Source organism: Halichoerus grypus, chromosome X (genome assembly GCF_964656455.1).
Source record: "Halichoerus grypus chromosome X, mHalGry1.hap1.1, whole genome shotgun sequence".
Taxonomy (NCBI): Eukaryota; Metazoa; Chordata; class Mammalia; order Carnivora; family Phocidae; genus Halichoerus; species Halichoerus grypus.
In genome coordinates this window covers 79150057-79167342 of record NC_135727.1, presented here as the reverse complement: position 1 = coordinate 79167342, position 17286 = coordinate 79150057, and positions in this window count along the sequence as shown.

The following is a 17286-nucleotide window of genomic DNA, read 5'->3' as shown; positions in this document are numbered from 1 at the left end:
CCACATCATCGTTATGGGGCTAGTACCGTTGCCCTGGGTGTGTGTGCAGGCTTAAAGACAGCCACCTAACTCAAAGGAAAAACACGGTAGAGAATCCGTGCTTCAGCTAAAACAGCCGCTCCTGAGGGTGGAAGCATTTGGTTGTGTGCGTGCGTGAGAGGACTGCAAGGGAGTCCAAAGTTTCTGCGAGTGAGACTCAGGCCCCAGCAAAAGGCAGAACACGACTCCCCGTGTGTTTCCTTTAGCTAGCACTGCGGCCCTACTTTTGCATGGAAGTCTAATCGCTAGCGTTCTTCCTGGAAGAAACAACACGGTAGAGAAACCGTGCTTTAGCTACCATCCACCTCTCTGAGGGAGGAAGCACTTTCCAGGCTACCGTGGGTGAGAGCCTGAGGAACGGGTTCCTTACGTGAAACCGAGGGAGAAGGAGTCCGGGCCAGAAGGCTCCTCTCGACTCAGCTCTTGTTACCTGAAGCTAACACTTCGGCTCCATGTGTGCATAGGAATGCTAAGGGCTCCGCACTGATTTGGCAGAAAGAAGCCGGTCAAGAACCCCAGCTTCAGCTCATTCGCCTCTCCACAGGGTGGCAGCATTTTCAAGTCTGCTCGAGTGCAAACCTGGGGAAGGAGTCCCAGCAGAATTCGGAGGGAGAAATAAGCAAGGGCAGAAGACACCTATCGACTCAACTCTTGTTTCGGGAAACTAGATCGGCTCTCCCGTGTGTGCGTGGAGTCCTCAGTGCCATCCACGTAACGCAAAGGAACAAAACTGTAGAGAACCCGTGCCTCAGCAAAGATCGCCCTTCCTGAGCGGGAACTTCATGTATTGTGTGTTTTTGTGAAAGCATGAGAAATGGAACCTACACGTAACTCGGAGTGAGAAGCAGGCCTGGAAGGAAGGCTGCTGTCGACTCACCTCTTGTTTGAGGAGATTAGCACTGCTGCACCCTGTGTGCCTGGATGCCTAGTTACCAGGCTACTAACACCAAGAATCAATCCTATAGAGTGACTGCGCTTCAGTTAACATTGCCGTTCCTGAAGCAGGAGGAATTTGACACTGCTCGTGTACGAGACACCGGGGAAAGGGTCCCATACGTGAAATGGAGTGAGAAACAGGCCGGTGCGGAAGGCAGCTCTCAAGTCACCTCTGGTTTATGAGGCTAGTACCCTTGCCCCGGGGGTGCCTGCAGGCCTAAAGCCAACCACCTAACTCAAAGGAACAACTCTGTAGGGAATTTCTGCTTCGGCTAAAAGAGCCATGCCTCAGGGTGGACGCATTTTGCTGTGTGCATGCGTGAGCGCACTGCAGGTGAGCCCAAAACCATTTTCCTTGTGAGACCCAGGCCCCGGAAGAAGCCAGAACACGACTCCCCACTTGCTCCATGAAGCTAGAACTGCGGTCCCAATTTTGCTTGGAAGTCTAATAGATAGCTTTCTAACTCGGAGAAACAACACTGTAGAGAAACCGTGCTTTAGCTACTGTCGACCTCTCTGTGGGCGAAGCAGTTTAGGGTGTACTGTGGCTGAGAGCCTGGGGACGGTTTCCATTTCGTAATATCGGGGGAGAGAAAGGCCGGTACATAATGCAGCTCTGAACTCACTACATGGTTATGGGGAAAGTTCCGTTCCCCCGTGGGAGTGTGCAGGCTTAAACACAGCCACCTTACTCGACGGAAAAACTCGGTTGAGAGCCTGTGCTGCAGGTAAAACAGCTGCTCCTGAGTGTGGAAGCATTTTGTTGTGTGCGTGCGTGAGAGCACTGCAAGGGAGTCCAAAGCTTTTTGCGAGTGAGACTCAGGCCCCAGCGAAAGGCAGAACACCACTCCCCATGTGTTTCATCAAGCTAGCACGGCAGCCCCACTTTTTCAGGGAAGTCTAATAGCTAGCGTTGTAACTCGAAGAAACAACAGTGTAGAGAAACGGTGCCTTAGCTACCGTCGACCTCTCTGTGGGCGAAGCAGTTTAGGGTAAACTGTGGCTGAGAGCCTGGGGACGGTTTCAATATCGTAATATCAGGGAGAGACAGGCCGGTACAGAAGGCAGCTCTCAATTCACATCATGGTTATGTGGATAGTACCGTTGCCCAGGGTGTGTGTGCCGGTTTAAACACAGCCACCTAATTCAAAGGAAAAACTCCCTTGAGAGCCTGTGCTGCAGGTAAAACAGCTGCTCCTGTGGGTGGAAGCATTTTGTTGTGTGCGTGCGTGAGAGCACGGCAAGGGAGTCCAAAGCTTTTTGCGAGTGACACTCAGGCCCGAGCGAAAGGCAGAACACGTCTCCCCATGTGATTCATCAAACTAGCACGGCAGCCCCACTTTGGCATGGAAGGCCAATAGCTAGCGTTCTAACTCGCAGAAACAACACTGTAGAGAAACCGTGCTTTAGCTACCGTCGACCTCTCTGTGGGTGAAGTAGTTGAGGGTGTACTGTGGCTGAGAGCCTGGGGACGGTTTCCATTTCGTAATATCGGGGGAGAGACAGGCCGGTACAGAAGGCACCTCTCAACTCACATCATGGTTATGGGGCTAGTTCCGTTGCCCAGGGTGTGTTTGCTGGCTTAAAGACAGCCACCTAACTCAAAGGAAAAACACGGTAGAGAATCCGTGCTTCAGCTAAAACAGCCGCTCCTGAGGGTGGAAGCATTGGGTTGTGTGCGTCCGTGAGAGCACTGCAAGGGAGTCCAAAGCTTTTTGCGAGTGAGACTCAGGCCCCAGCGAAAGGCAGAACACCACTCCCCATGTGTTTCATCAAGCTAGCACGGCAGCCTCACTTTTGCATGGAAGTCCAATAGCTAGCGTTCTAACTCGAAGAAACAACACTGGAGAGAAACGGTGCCTTAGCTACCGTCGACCTCTCTGTGGGCGAAGCAGTTTAGGGTAAACTGTGGCTGAGAGCCTGGGGACGGTTTCAATATCGTAATATCAGGGAGAGACAGGCCGGTACAGAAGGCAGCTCTCAACTCACATCATGGTTATGCGGATAGTACCGTTGCCCAGGGTGTGTGTGCCGGTTTAAACACAGCCACCTAATTCAAAGGAAAAACTCCCTTGAGAGCCTGTGCTGCAGGTGAAACAGCTGCTCCTGTGGGTGGAAGCATTTTGTTGTGTGCGTGCGTGAGAGCACTGCAAGGGAGTCCAAAGCTTTTTGCGAGTGAGACTCAGGCCCCAGCGAAAGGCAGAACACGACTCCCCATGTGTTTCATCAAGCTAGCACGGCAGCCCCACTTTTGCATGGAAGGCTAATAGCTAGGTTCTAACTCGAAGAAACAACACTGTAGAGAAACCGTGCTTTAGCTACCGTCGACCTCTCTGTGGGCGAAGAAGTTTAGGGTGTACTGTGGCTGAGAGCCTGGGGACGGTTTCAATATCGTAATATCGGGGGAGAGACAGGCCAGTACAGAAGGCAGCTCTCAACCCACAACATCGTTATGGGGCTAGTACCGTTGCCCTGGGTGTGTGTGCAGGCTTAAAGACAGCCACCTAACTCAAAGGAAAAACACGGTAGAGAATCCGTGCTTCAGCTAAAACAGCCGCTCCTGAGGGTGGAAGCATTTGGTTGTGTGCGTGCGTGAGAGGACTGCAAGGGAGTCCAAAGTTTCTGCGAGTGAGACTCAGGCCCCAGCAAAAGGCAGAACACGACTCCCCGTGTGTTTCCTTTAGCTAGCACTGCGGCCCTACTTTTGCATGGAAGTCTAATCGCTAGCGTTCTTCCTGGAAGAAACAACACGGTAGAGAAACCGTGCTTTAGCTACCATCCACCTCTCTGAGGGAGGAAGCACTTTCCAGGCTACCGTGGGTGAGAGCCTGAGGAACGGGTTCCTTACGTGAAACCGAGGGAGAAGGAGTCCGGGCCAGAAGGCTCCTCTCGACTCAGCTCTTGTTACCTGAAGCTAACACTTCGGCTCCATGTGTGCATAGGAATGCTAAGGGCTCCGCACTGATTTGGCAGAAAGAAGCCGGTCAAGAACCCCAGCTTCAGCTCATTCGCCTCTCCACAGGGTGGCAGCATTTTCAAGTCTGCTCGAGTGCAAACCTGGGGAAGGAGTCCCAGCAGAATTCGGAGGGAGAAATAAGCATGGGCAGAAGACACCTATCGACTCAACTCTTGTTTCGGGAAACTAGATCGGCTCTCCCGTGTGTGCGTGGAGTCCTCAGTGCCATCCACGTAACGCAAAGGAACAAAACTGTAGAGAACCCGTGCCTCAGCAAAGATCGCCCTTCCTGAGCGGGAACTTCATGTATTGTGTGTTTTTGTGAAAGCATGAGAAATGGAACCTACACGTAACTCGGAGTGAGAAGCAGGCCTGGAAGGAAGGCTGCTGTCGACTCACCTCTTGTTTGAGGAGATTAGCACTGCTGCACCCTGTGTGCCTGGATGCCTAGTTACCAGGCTACTAACACCAAGAATCAATCCTATAGAGTGACTGCGCTTCAGTTAACATTGCCGTTCCTGAAGCAGGAGGAATTTGACACTGCTCGTGTACGAGACACCGGGGAAAGGGTCCCATACGTGAAATGGAGTGAGAAACAGGCCGGTGCGGAAGGCAGCTCTCAAGTCACCTCTGGTTTATGAGGCTAGTACCCTTGCCCCGGGGGTGCCTGCAGGCCTAAAGCCAACCACCTAACTCAAAGGAACAACTCTGTAGGGAATTTCTGCTTCGGCTAAAAGAGCCATGCCTCAGGGTGGACGCATTTTGCTGTGTGCATGCGTGAGCGCACTGCAGGTGAGCCCAAAACCATTTTCCTTGTGAGACCCAGGCCCCGGAAGAAGCCAGAACACGACTCCCCACTTGCTCCATGAAGCTAGAACTGCGGTCCCAATTTTGCTTGGAAGTCTAATAGATAGCTTTCTAACTCGGAGAAACAACACTGTAGAGAAACCGTGCTTTAGCTACTGTCGACCTCTCTGTGGGCGAAGCAGTTTAGGGTGTACTGTGGCTGAGAGCCTGGGGACGGTTTCCATTTCGTAATATCGGGGGAGAGAAAGGCCGGTACATAATGCAGCTCTGAACTCACTACATGGTTATGGGGAAAGTTCCGTTCCCCCGTGGGAGTGTGCAGGCTTAAACACAGCCACCTTACTCGACGGAAAAACTCGGTTGAGAGCCTGTGCTGCAGGTAAAACAGCTGCTCCTGAGTGTGGAAGCATTTTGTTGTGTGCGTGCGTGAGAGCACTGCAAGGGAGTCCAAAGCTTTTTGCGAGTGAGACTCAAGCCCCAGCGAAAGGCAGAACACCACTCCCCATGTGTTTCATCAAGCTAGCACGGCAGCCCCACTTTTGCATGGAAGTCTAATAGCTAGCGTTGTAACTCGAAGAAACAACAGTGTAGAGAAACGGTGCCTTAGCTACCGTCGACCTCTCTGTGGGCGAAGCAGTTTAGGGTAAACTGTGGCTGAGAGCCTGGGGACGGTTTCAATATCGTAATATCAGGGAGAGACAGGCCGGTACAGAAGGCAGCTCTCAACTCACATCATGGTTATGCGGATAGTACCGTTGCCCAGGGTGTGTGTGCCGGTTTAAACACAGCCACCTAATTCAAAGGAAAAACTCCCTTGAGAGCCTGTGCTGCAGGTAAAACAGCTGCTCCTGAGGGTGGAAGCATTTTGTTGTGTGCGTGCGTGAGAGCACGGCAAGGGAGTCCAAAGCTTTTTGCGAGTGACACTCAGGCCCGAGCGAAAGGCAGAACACGTCTCCCCATGTGATTCATCAAACTAGCACGGCAGCCCCACTTTGGCATGGAAGGCCAATAGCTAGCGTTCTAACTCGCAGAAACAACACTGTAGAGAAACCGTGCTTTAGCTACCGTCGACCTCTCTGTGGGTGAAGTAGTTGAGGGTGTACTGTGGCTGAGAGCCTGGGGACGGTTTCCATTTCGTAATATCGGGGGAGAGACAGGTCGGTACAGAAGGCACCTCTCAACTCACTACATGGTTATGGGGCTAGTTCCGTTGCCCAGGGTGTGTTTGCTGGCTTAAAGACAGCCACCTAACTCAAAGGAAAAACACGGTAGAGAATCCGTGCTTCAGCTAAAACAGCCGCTCCTGAGGGTGGAAGCATTGGGTTGTGTGCGTCCGTGAGAGCACTGCAAGGGAGTCCAAAGCTTTTTGCGAGTGAGACTCAGGCCCCAGCGAAAGGCAGAACACCACTCCCCATGTGTTTCATCAAGCTAGCACGGCAGCCCCACTTTTTCAGGGAAGTCTAATAGCTAGCGTTGTAACTCGAAGAAACAACAGTGTAGAGAAACGGTGCCTTAGCTACCGTCGACCTCTCTGTGGGCGAAGCAGTTTAGGGTAAACTGTGGCTGAGAGCCTGGGGACGGTTTCAATATCGTAATATCAGGGAGAGACAGGCCGGTACAGAAGGCAGCTCTCAATTCACATCATGGTTATGCGGATAGTACCGTTGCCCAGGGTGTGTGTGCCGGTTTAAACACAGCCACCTAATTCAAAGGAAAAACTCCCTTGAGAGCCTGTGCTGCAGGTAAAACAGCTGCTCCTGTGGGTGGAAGCATTTTGTTGTGTGCGTGCGTGAGAGCACGGCAAGGGAGTCCAAAGCTTTTTGCGAGTGACACTCAGGCCCGAGCGAAAGGCAGAACACGTCTCCCCATGTGATTCATCAAACTAGCACGGCAGCCCCACTTTGGCATGGAAGGCCAATAGCTAGCGTTCTAACTCGCAGAAACAACACTGTAGAGAAACCGTGCTTTAGCTACCGTCGACCTCTCTGTGGGTGAAGTAGTTGAGGGTGTACTGTGGCTGAGAGCCTGGGGACGGTTTCCATTTCGTAATATCGGGGGAGAGACAGGCCGGTACAGAAGGCACCTCTCAACTCACTACATGGTTATGGGGCTAGTTCCGTTGCCCAGGGTGTGTTTGCTGGCTTAAAGACAGCCACCTAACTCAAAGGAAAAACACGGTAGAGAATCCGTGCTTCAGCTAAAACAGCCGCTCCTGAGGGTGGAAGCATTGGGTTGTGTGCGTCCGTGAGAGCACTGCAAGGGAGTCCAAAGCTTTTTGCGAGTGAGACTCAGGCCCCAGCGAAAGGCAGAACACCACTCCCCATGTGTTTCATCAAGCTAGCACGGCAGCCTCACTTTTGCATGGAAGTCCAATAGCTAGCGTTCTAACTCGAAGAAACAACACTGGAGAGAAACGGTGCCTTAGCTACCGTCGACCTCTCTGTGGGCGAAGCACTTTAGGGTAAACTGTGGCTGAGAGCCTGGGGACGGTTTCAATATCGTAATATCAGGGAGAGACAGGCCGGTACAGAAGGCAGCTCTCAACTCACATCATGGTTATGCGGATAGTACCATTGCCCAGGGTGTGTGTGCCGGTTTAAACACAGCCACCTAATTCTAAGGAAAAACTCCCTTGAGAGCCTGTGCTGCAGGTGAAACAGCTGCTCCTGTGGGTGGAAGCATTTTGTTGTGTGCGTGCGTGAGAGCACTGCAAGGGAGTCCAAAGCTTTTTGCGAGTGAGACTCAGGCCCCAGCGAAAGGCAGAACACGACTCCCCATGTGTTTCATCAAGCTAGCACGGCAGCCCCACTTTTGCATGGAAGGCTAATAGCTAGGTTCCTACTCGAAGAAACAACACTGTAGAGAAACCGTGCTTTAGCTACCGTCGACCTCTCTGTGGGCGAAGAAGTTTAGGGTGTACTGTGGCTGAGAGCCTGGGGACGGTTTCAATATCGTAATATCGGGGGAGAGACAGGCCAGTACAGAAGGCAGCTCTCAACCCACATCATCGTTATGGGGCTAGTACCGTTGCCCTGGGTGTGTGTGCAGGCTTAAAGACAGCCACCTAACTCAAAGGAAAAACACGGTAGAGAATCCGTGCTTCAGCTAAAACAGCCGCTCCTGAGGGTGGAAGCATTTGGTTGTGTGCGTGCGTGAGAGGACTGCAAGGGAGTCCAAAGTTTCTGCGAGTGAGACTCAGGCCCCAGCAAAAGGCAGAACACGACTCCCCGTGTGTTTCCTTTAGCTAGCACTGCGGCCCTACTTTTGCATGGAAGTCTAATCGCTAGCGTTCTTCCTGGAAGAAACAACACGGTAGAGAAACCGTGCTTTAGCTACCATCCACCTCTCTGAGGGAGGAAGCACTTTCCAGGCTACCGTGGGTGAGAGCCTGAGGAACGGGTTCCTTACGTGAAACCGAGGGAGAAGGAGTCCGGGCCAGAAGGCTCCTCTCGACTCAGCTCTTGTTACCTGAAGCTAACACTTCGGCTCCATGTGTGCATAGGAATGCTAAGGGCTCCGCACTGATTTGGCAGAAAGAAGCCGGTCAAGAACCCCAGCTTCAGCTCATTCGCCTCTCCACAGGGTGGCAGCATTTTCAAGTCTGCTCGAGTGCAAACCTGGGGAAGGAGTCCCAGCAGAATTCGGAGGGAGAAATAAGCAAGGGCAGAAGACACCTATCGACTCAACTCTTGTTTCGGGAAACTAGATCGGCTCTCCCGTGTGTGCGTGGAGTCCTCAGTGCCATCCACGTAACGCAAAGGAACAAAACTGTAGAGAACCCGTGCCTCAGCAAAGATCGCCCTTCCTGAGCGGGAACTTCATGTATTGTGTGTTTTTGTGAAAGCATGAGAAATGGAACCTACACGTAACTCGGAGTGAGAAGCAGGCCTGGAAGGAAGGCTGCTGTCGACTCACCTCTTGTTTGAGGAGATTAGCACTGCTGCACCCTGTGTGCCTGGATGCCTAGTTACCAGGCTACTAACACCAAGAATCAATCCTATAGAGTGACTGCGCTTCAGTTAACATTGCCGTTCCTGAAGCAGGAGGAATTTGACACTGCTCGTGTACGAGACACCGGGGAAAGGGTCCCATACGTGAAATGGAGTGAGAAACAGGCCGGTGCGGAAGGCAGCTCTCAAGTCACCTCTGGTTTATGAGGCTAGTACCCTTGCCCCGGGGGTGCCTGCAGGCCTAAAGCCAACCACCTAACTCAAAGGAACAACTCTGTAGGGAATTTCTGCTTCGGCTAAAAGAGCCATGCCTCAGGGTGGACGCATTTTGCTGTGTGCATGCGTGAGCGCACTGCAGGTGAGCCCAAAACCATTTTCCTTGTGAGACCCAGGCCCCGGAAGAAGCCAGAACACGACTCCCCACTTGCTCCATGAAGCTAGAACTGCGGTCCCAATTTTGCTTGGAAGTCTAATAGATAGCTTTCTAACTCGGAGAAACAACACTGTAGAGAAACCGTGCTTTAGCTACTGTCGACCTCTCTGTGGGCGAAGCAGTTTAGGGTGTACTGTGGCTGAGAGCCTGGGGACGGTTTCCATTTCGTAATATCGGGGGAGAGAAAGGCCGGTACATAATGCAGCTCTGAACTCACTACATGGTTATGGGGAAAGTTCCGTTCCCCCGTGGGAGTGTGCAGGCTTAAACACAGCCACCTTACTCGACGGAAAAACTCGGTTGAGAGCCTGTGCTGCAGGTAAAACAGCTGCTCCTGAGTGTGGAAGCATTTTGTTGTGTGCGTGCGTGAGAGCACTGCAAGGGAGTCCAAAGCTTTTTGCGAGTGAGACTCAGGCCCCAGCGAAAGGCAGAACACCACTCCCCATGTGTTTCATCAAGCTAGCACGGCAGCCCCACTTTTTCAGGGAAGTCTAATAGCTAGCGTTGTAACTCGAAGAAACAACAGTGTAGAGAAACGGTGCCTTAGCTACCGTCGACCTCTCTGTGGGCGAAGCAGTTTAGGGTAAACTGTGGCTGAGAGCCTGGGGACGGTTTCAATATCGTAATATCAGGGAGAGACAGGCCGGTACAGAAGGCAGCTCTCAATTCACATCATGGTTATGTGGATAGTACCGTTGCCCAGGGTGTGTGTGCCGGTTTAAACACAGCCACCTAATTCAAAGGAAAAACTCCCTTGAGAGCCTGTGCTGCAGGTAAAACAGCTGCTCCTGTGGGTGGAAACATTTTGTTGTGTGCGTGCGTGAGAGCACGGCAAGGGAGTCCAAAGCTTTTTGCGAGTGACACTCAGGCCCGAGCGAAAGGCAGAACACGTCTCCCCATGTGATTCATCAAACTAGCACGGCAGCCCCACTTTGGCATGGAAGGCCAATAGCTAGCGTTCTAACTCGCAGAAACAACACTGTAGAGAAACCGTGCTTTAGCTACCGTCGACCTCTCTGTGGGTGAAGTAGTTGAGGGTGTACTGTGGCTGAGAGCCTGGGGACGGTTTCCATTTCGTAATATCGGGGGAGAGACAGGCCGGTACAGAAGGCACCTCTCAACTCACATCATGGTTATGGGGCTAGTTCCGTTGCCCAGGGTGTGTTTGCTGGCTTAAAGACAGCCACCTAACTCAAAGGAAAAACACGGTAGAGAATCCGTGCTTCAGCTAAAACAGCCGCTCCTGAGGGTGGAAGCATTGGGTTGTGTGCGTCCGTGAGAGCACTGCAAGGGAGTCCAAAGCTTTTTGCGAGTGAGACTCAGGCCCCAGCGAAAGGCAGAACACCACTCCCCATGTGTTTCATCAAGCTAGCACGGCAGCCTCACTTTTGCATGGAAGTCCAATAGCTAGCGTTCTAACTCGAAGAAACAACACTGGAGAGAAACGGTGCCTTAGCTACCGTCGACCTCTCTGTGGGCGAAGCAGTTTAGGGTAAACTGTGGCTGAGAGCCTGGGGACGGTTTCAATATCGTAATATCAGGGAGAGACAGGCCGGTACAGAAGGCAGCTCTCAACTCACATCATGGTTATGCGGATAGTACCGTTGCCCAGGGTGTGTGTGCCGGTTTAAACACAGCCACCTAATTCAAAGGAAAAACTCCCTTGAGAGCCTGTGCTGCAGGTGAAACAGCTGCTCCTGTGGGTGGAAGCATTTTGTTGTGTGCGTGCGTGAGAGCACTGCAAGGGAGTCCAAAGCTTTTTGCGAGTGAGACTCAGGCCCCAGCGAAAGGCAGAACACGACTCCCCATGTGTTTCATCAAGCTAGCACGGCAGCCCCACTTTTGCATGGAAGGCTAATAGCTAGGTTCTAACTCGAAGAAACAACACTGTAGAGAAACCGTGCTTTAGCTACCGTCGACCTCTCTGTGGGCGAAGAAGTTTAGGGTGTACTGTGGCTGAGAGCCTGGGGACGGTTTCAATATCGTAATATCGGGGGAGAGACAGGCCAGTACAGAAGGCAGCTCTCAACCCACATCATCGTTATGGGGCTAGTACCGTTGCCCTGGGTGTGTGTGCAGGCTTAAAGACAGCCACCTAACTCAAAGGAAAAACACGGTAGAGAATCCGTGCTTCAGCTAAAACAGCCGCTCCTGAGGGTGGAAGCATTTGGTTGTGTGCGTGCGTGAGAGGACTGCAAGGGAGTCCAAAGTTTCTGCGAGTGAGACTCAGGCCCCAGCAAAAGGCAGAACACGACTCCCCGTGTGTTTCCTTTAGCTAGCACTGCGGCCCTACTTTTGCATGGAAGTCTAATCGCTAGCGTTCTTCCTGGAAGAAACAACACGGTAGAGAAACCGTGCTTTAGCTACCATCCACCTCTCTGAGGGAGGAAGCACTTTCCAGGCTACCGTGGGTGAGAGCCTGAGGAACGGGTTCCTTACGTGAAACCGAGGGAGAAGGAGTCCGGGCCAGAAGGCTCCTCTCGACTCAGCTCTTGTTACCTGAAGCTAACACTTCGGCTCCATGTGTGCATAGGAATGCTAAGGGCTCCGCACTGATTTGGCAGAAAGAAGCCGGTCAAGAACCCCAGCTTCAGCTCATTCGCCTCTCCACAGGGTGGCAGCATTTTCAAGTCTGCTCGAGTGCAAACCTGGGGAAGGAGTCCCAGCAGAATTCGGAGGGAGAAATAAGCATGGGCAGAAGACACCTATCGACTCAACTCTTGTTTCGGGAAACTAGATCGGCTCTCCCGTGTGTGCGTGGAGTCCTCAGTGCCATCCACGTAACGCAAAGGAACAAAACTGTAGAGAACCCGTGCCTCAGCAAAGATTGCCCTTCCTGAGCGGGAACTTCATGTATTGTGTGTTTTTGTGAAAGCATGAGAAATGGAACCTACACGTAACTCGGAGTGAGAAGCAGGCCTGGAAGGAAGGCTGCTGTCGACTCACCTCTTGTTTGAGGAGATTAGCACTGCTGCACCCTGTGTGCCTGGATGCCTAGTTACCAGGCTACTAACACCAAGAATCAATCCTATAGAGTGACTGCGCTTCAGTTAACATTGCCGTTCCTGAAGCAGGAGGAATTTGACACTGCTCGTGTACGAGACACCGGGGAAAGGGTCCCATACGTGAAATGGAGTGAGAAACAGGCCGGTGCGGAAGGCAGCTCTCAAGTCACCTCTGGTTTATGAGGCTAGTACCCTTGCCCCGGGGGTGCCTGCAGGCCTAAAGCCAACCACCTAACTCAAAGGAACAACTCTGTAGGGAATTTCTGCTTCGGCTAAAAGAGCCATGCCTCAGGGTGGACGCATTTTGCTGTGTGCATGCGTGAGCGCACTGCAGGTGAGCCCAAAACCATTTTCCTTGTGAGACCCAGGCCCCGGAAGAAGCCAGAACACGACTCCCCACTTGCTCCATGAAGCTAGAACTGCGGTCCCAATTTTGCTTGGAAGTCTAATAGATAGCTTTCTAACTCGGAGAAACAACACTGTAGAGAAACCGTGCTTTAGCTACTGTCGACCTCTCTGTGGGCGAAGCAGTTTAGGGTGTACTGTGGCTGAGAGCCTGGGGACGGTTTCCATTTCGTAATATCGGGGGAGAGAAAGGCCGGTACATAATGCAGCTCTGAACTCACTACATGGTTATGGGGAAAGTTCCGTTCCCCCGTGGGAGTGTGCAGGCTTAAACACAGCCACCTTACTCGACGGAAAAACTCGGTTGAGAGCCTGTGCTGCAGGTAAAACAGCTGCTCCTGAGTGTGGAAGCATTTTGTTGTGTGCGTGCGTGAGAGCACTGCAAGGGAGTCCAAAGCTTTTTGCGAGTGAGACTCAGGCCCCAGCGAAAGGCAGAACACCACTCCCCATGTGTTTCATCAAGCTAGCACGGCAGCCCCACTTTTGCATGGAAGTCTAATAGCTAGCGTTGTAACTCGAAGAAACAACAGTGTAGAGAAACGGTGCCTTAGCTACCGTCGACCTCTCTGTGGGCGAAGCACTTTAGGGTAAACTGTGGCTGAGAGCCTGGGGACGGTTTCAATATCGTAATATCAGGGAGAGACAGGCCGGTACAGAAGGCAGCTCTCAACTCACATCATGGTTATGCGGATAGTACCGTTGCCCAGGGTGTGTGTGCCGGTTTAAACACAGCCACCTAATTCAAAGGAAAAACTCCCTTGAGAGCCTGTGCTGCAGGTAAAACAGCTGCTCCTGAGGGTGGAAGCATTTTGTTGTGTGCGTGCGTGAGAGCACGGCAAGGGAGTCCAAAGCTTTTTGCGAGTGACACTCAGGCCCGAGCGAAAGGCAGAACACGTCTCCCCATGTGATTCATCAAACTAGCACGGCAGCCCCACTTTGGCATGGAAGGCCAATAGCTAGCGTTCTAACTCGCAGAAACAACACTGTAGAGAAACCGTGCTTTAGCTACCGTCGACCTCTCTGTGGGTGAAGTAGTTGAGGGTGTACTGTGGCTGAGAGCCTGGGGACGGTTTCCATTTCGTAATATCGGGGGAGAGACAGGTCGGTACAGAAGGCACCTCTCAACTCACTACATGGTTATGGGGCTAGTTCCGTTGCCCAGGGTGTGTTTGCTGGCTTAAAGACAGCCACCTAACTCAAAGGAAAAACACGGTAGAGAATCCGTGCTTCAGCTAAAACAGCCGCTCCTGAGGGTGGAAGCATTGGGTTGTGTGCGTCCGTGAGAGCACTGCAAGGGAGTCCAAAGCTTTTTGCGAGTGAGACTCAGGCCCCAGCGAAAGGCAGAACACCACTCCCCATGTGTTTCATCAAGCTAGCACGGCAGCCCCACTTTTTCAGGGAAGTCTAATAGCTAGCGTTGTAACTCGAAGAAACAACAGTGTAGAGAAACGGTGCCTTAGCTACCGTCGACCTCTCTGTGGGCGAAGCAGTTTAGGGTAAACTGTGGCTGAGAGCCTGGGGACGGTTTCAATATCGTAATATCAGGGAGAGACAGGCCGGTACAGAAGGCAGCTCTCAATTCACATCATGGTTATGCGGATAGTACCGTTGCCCAGGGTGTGTGTGCCGGTTTAAACACAGCCACCTAATTCAAAGGAAAAACTCCCTTGAGAGCCTGTGCTGCAGGTAAAACAGCTGCTCCTGTGGGTGGAAGCATTTTGTTGTGTGCGTGCGTGAGAGCACGGCAAGGGAGTCCAAAGCTTTTTGCGAGTGACACTCAGGCCCGAGCGAAAGGCAGAACACGTCTCCCCATGTGATTCATCAAACTAGCACGGCAGCCCCACTTTGGCATGGAAGGCCAATAGCTAGCGTTCTAACTCGCAGAAACAACACTGTAGAGAAACCGTGCTTTAGCTACCGTCGACCTCTCTGTGGGTGAAGTAGTTGAGGGTGTACTGTGGCTGAGAGCCTGGGGACGGTTTCCATTTCGTAATATCGGGGGAGAGACAGGCCGGTACAGAAGGCACCTCTCAACTCACTACATGGTTATGGGGCTAGTTCCGTTGCCCAGGGTGTGTTTGCTGGCTTAAAGACAGCCACCTAACTCAAAGGAAAAACACGGTAGAGAATCCGTGCTTCAGCTAAAACAGCCGCTCCTGAGGGTGGAAGCATTGGGTTGTGTGCGTCCGTGAGAGCACTGCAAGGGAGTCCAAAGCTTTTTGCGAGTGAGACTCAGGCCCCAGCGAAAGGCAGAACACCACTCCCCATGTGTTTCATCAAGCTAGCACGGCAGCCTCACTTTTGCATGGAAGTCCAATAGCTAGCGTTCTAACTCGAAGAAACAACACTGGAGAGAAACGGTGCCTTAGCTACCGTCGACCTCTCTGTGGGCGAAGCACTTTAGGGTAAACTGTGGCTGAGAGCCTGGGGACGGTTTCAATATCGTAATATCAGGGAGAGACAGGCCGGTACAGAAGGCAGCTCTCAACTCACATCATGGTTATGCGGATAGTACCATTGCCCAGGGTGTGTGTGCCGGTTTAAACACAGCCACCTAATTCTAAGGAAAAACTCCCTTGAGAGCCTGTGCTGCAGGTGAAACAGCTGCTCCTGTGGGTGGAAGCATTTTGTTGTGTGTGTGCGTGAGAGCACGGCAAGGGAGTCCAAAGCTTTTTGCGAGTGAGACTCAGGCCCCAGCGAAAGGCAGAACACGACTCCCCATGTGTTTCATCAAGCTAGCACGGCAGCCCCACTTTTGCATGGAAGGCTAATAGCTAGCGTTCTAACTCGAAGAAACGACACTGTAGAGAAACCGTGCTTTAGCTACCGTCGACCTCTCTGTGGGCGAAGAAGTTTAGGGTGTACTGTGGGTGAGAGCCTGGGGACGGTTTCAATATCGTAATATCGGGGGAGAGACAGGCCAGTACAGAAGGCAGCTCTCAACTCACATCATGGTTATGGGGCTAGTACCGTTGCCCTGGGTGTGTGTGCAGGCTTAAAGACAGCCACCTAACTCAAAGGAAAAACACGGTAGAGAATCCGTGCTTCAGCTAAAACAGCCGCTCCTGTGGGTGGAAGCATTTGGTTGTGTGCGTGCGTGAGAGGACTGCAAGGGAGTCCAAAGTTTCTGCGAGTGAGACTCAGGCCCCAGCAAAAGGCAGAACACGACTCCCCGTGTGTTTCCTTTAGCTAGCACTGCGGCCCTACTTTTGCATGGAAGTCTAATCGCTAGCGTTCTTCCTGGAAGAAACAACACGGTAGAGAAACCGTGCTTTAGCTACCATCCACCTCTCTGAGGGAGGAAGCACTTTCCAGGCTACCGTGGGTGAGAGCCTGAGGAACGGGTTCCTTACGTGAAACCGAGGGAGAAGGAGTCCGGGCCAGAAGGCTCCTCTCGACTCAGCTCTTGTTACCTGAAGCTAACACTTCGGCTCCATGTGTGCATAGGAATGCTAAGGGCTCCGCACTGATTTGGCAGAAAGAAGCCGGTCAAGAACCCCAGCTTCAGCTCATTCGCCTCTCCACAGGGTGGCAGCATTTTCAAGTCTGCTCGAGTGCAAACCTGGGGAAGGAGTCCCAGCAGAATTCGGAGGGAGAAATAAGCATGGGCAGAAGACACCTATCGACTCAACTCTTGTTTCGGGAAACTAGATCGGCTCTCCCGTGTGTGCGTGGAGTCCTCAGTGCCATCCACGTAACGCAAAGGAACAAAACTGTAGAGAACCCGTGCCTCAGCAAAGATCGCCCTTCCTGAGCGGGAACTTCATGTATTGTGTGTTTTTGTGAAAGCATGAGAAATGGAACCTACACGTAACTCGGAGTGAGAAGCAGGCCTGGAAGGAAGGCTGCTGTCGACTCACCTCTTGTTTGAGGAGATTAGCACTGCTGCACCCTGTGTGCCTGGATGCCTAGTTACCAGGCTACTAACACCAAGAATCAATCCTATAGAGTGACTGCGCTTCAGTTAACATTGCCGTTCCTGAAGCAGGAGGAATTTGACACTGCTCGTGTACGAGACACCGGGGAAAGGGTCCCATACGTGAAATGGAGTGAGAAACAGGCCGGTGCGGAAGGCAGCTCTCAAGTCACCTCTGGTTTATGAGGCTAGTACCCTTGCCCCGGGGGTGCCTGCAGGCCTAAAGCCAACCACCTAACTCAAAGGAACAACTCTGTAGGGAATTTCTGCTTCGGCTAAAAGAGCCATGCCTCAGGGTGGACGCATTTTGCTGTGTGCATGCGTGAGCGCACTGCAGGTGAGCCCAAAACCATTTTCCTTGTGAGACCCAGGCCCCGGAAGAAGCCAGAACACGACTCCCCACTTGCTCCATGAAGCTAGAACTGCGGTCCCAATTTTGCTTGGAAGTCTAATAGATAGCTTTCTAACTCGGAGAAACAACACTGTAGAGAAACCGTGCTTTAGCTACTGTCGACCTCTCTGTGGGCGAAGCAGTTTAGGGTGTACTGTGGCTGAGAGCCTGGGGACGGTTTCCATTTCGTAATATCGGGGGAGAGAAAGGCCGGTACATAATGCAGCTCTGAACTCACTACATGGTTATGGGGAAAGTTCCGTTCCCCCGTGGGAGTGTGCAGGCTTAAACACAGCCACCTTACTCGACGGAAAAACTCGGTTGAGAGCCTGTGCTGCAGGTAAAACAGCTGCTCCTGAGTGTGGAAGCATTTTGTTGTGTGCGTGCGTGAGAGCACTGCAAGGGAGTCCAAAGCTTTTTGCGAGTGAGACTCAGGCCCCAGCGAAAG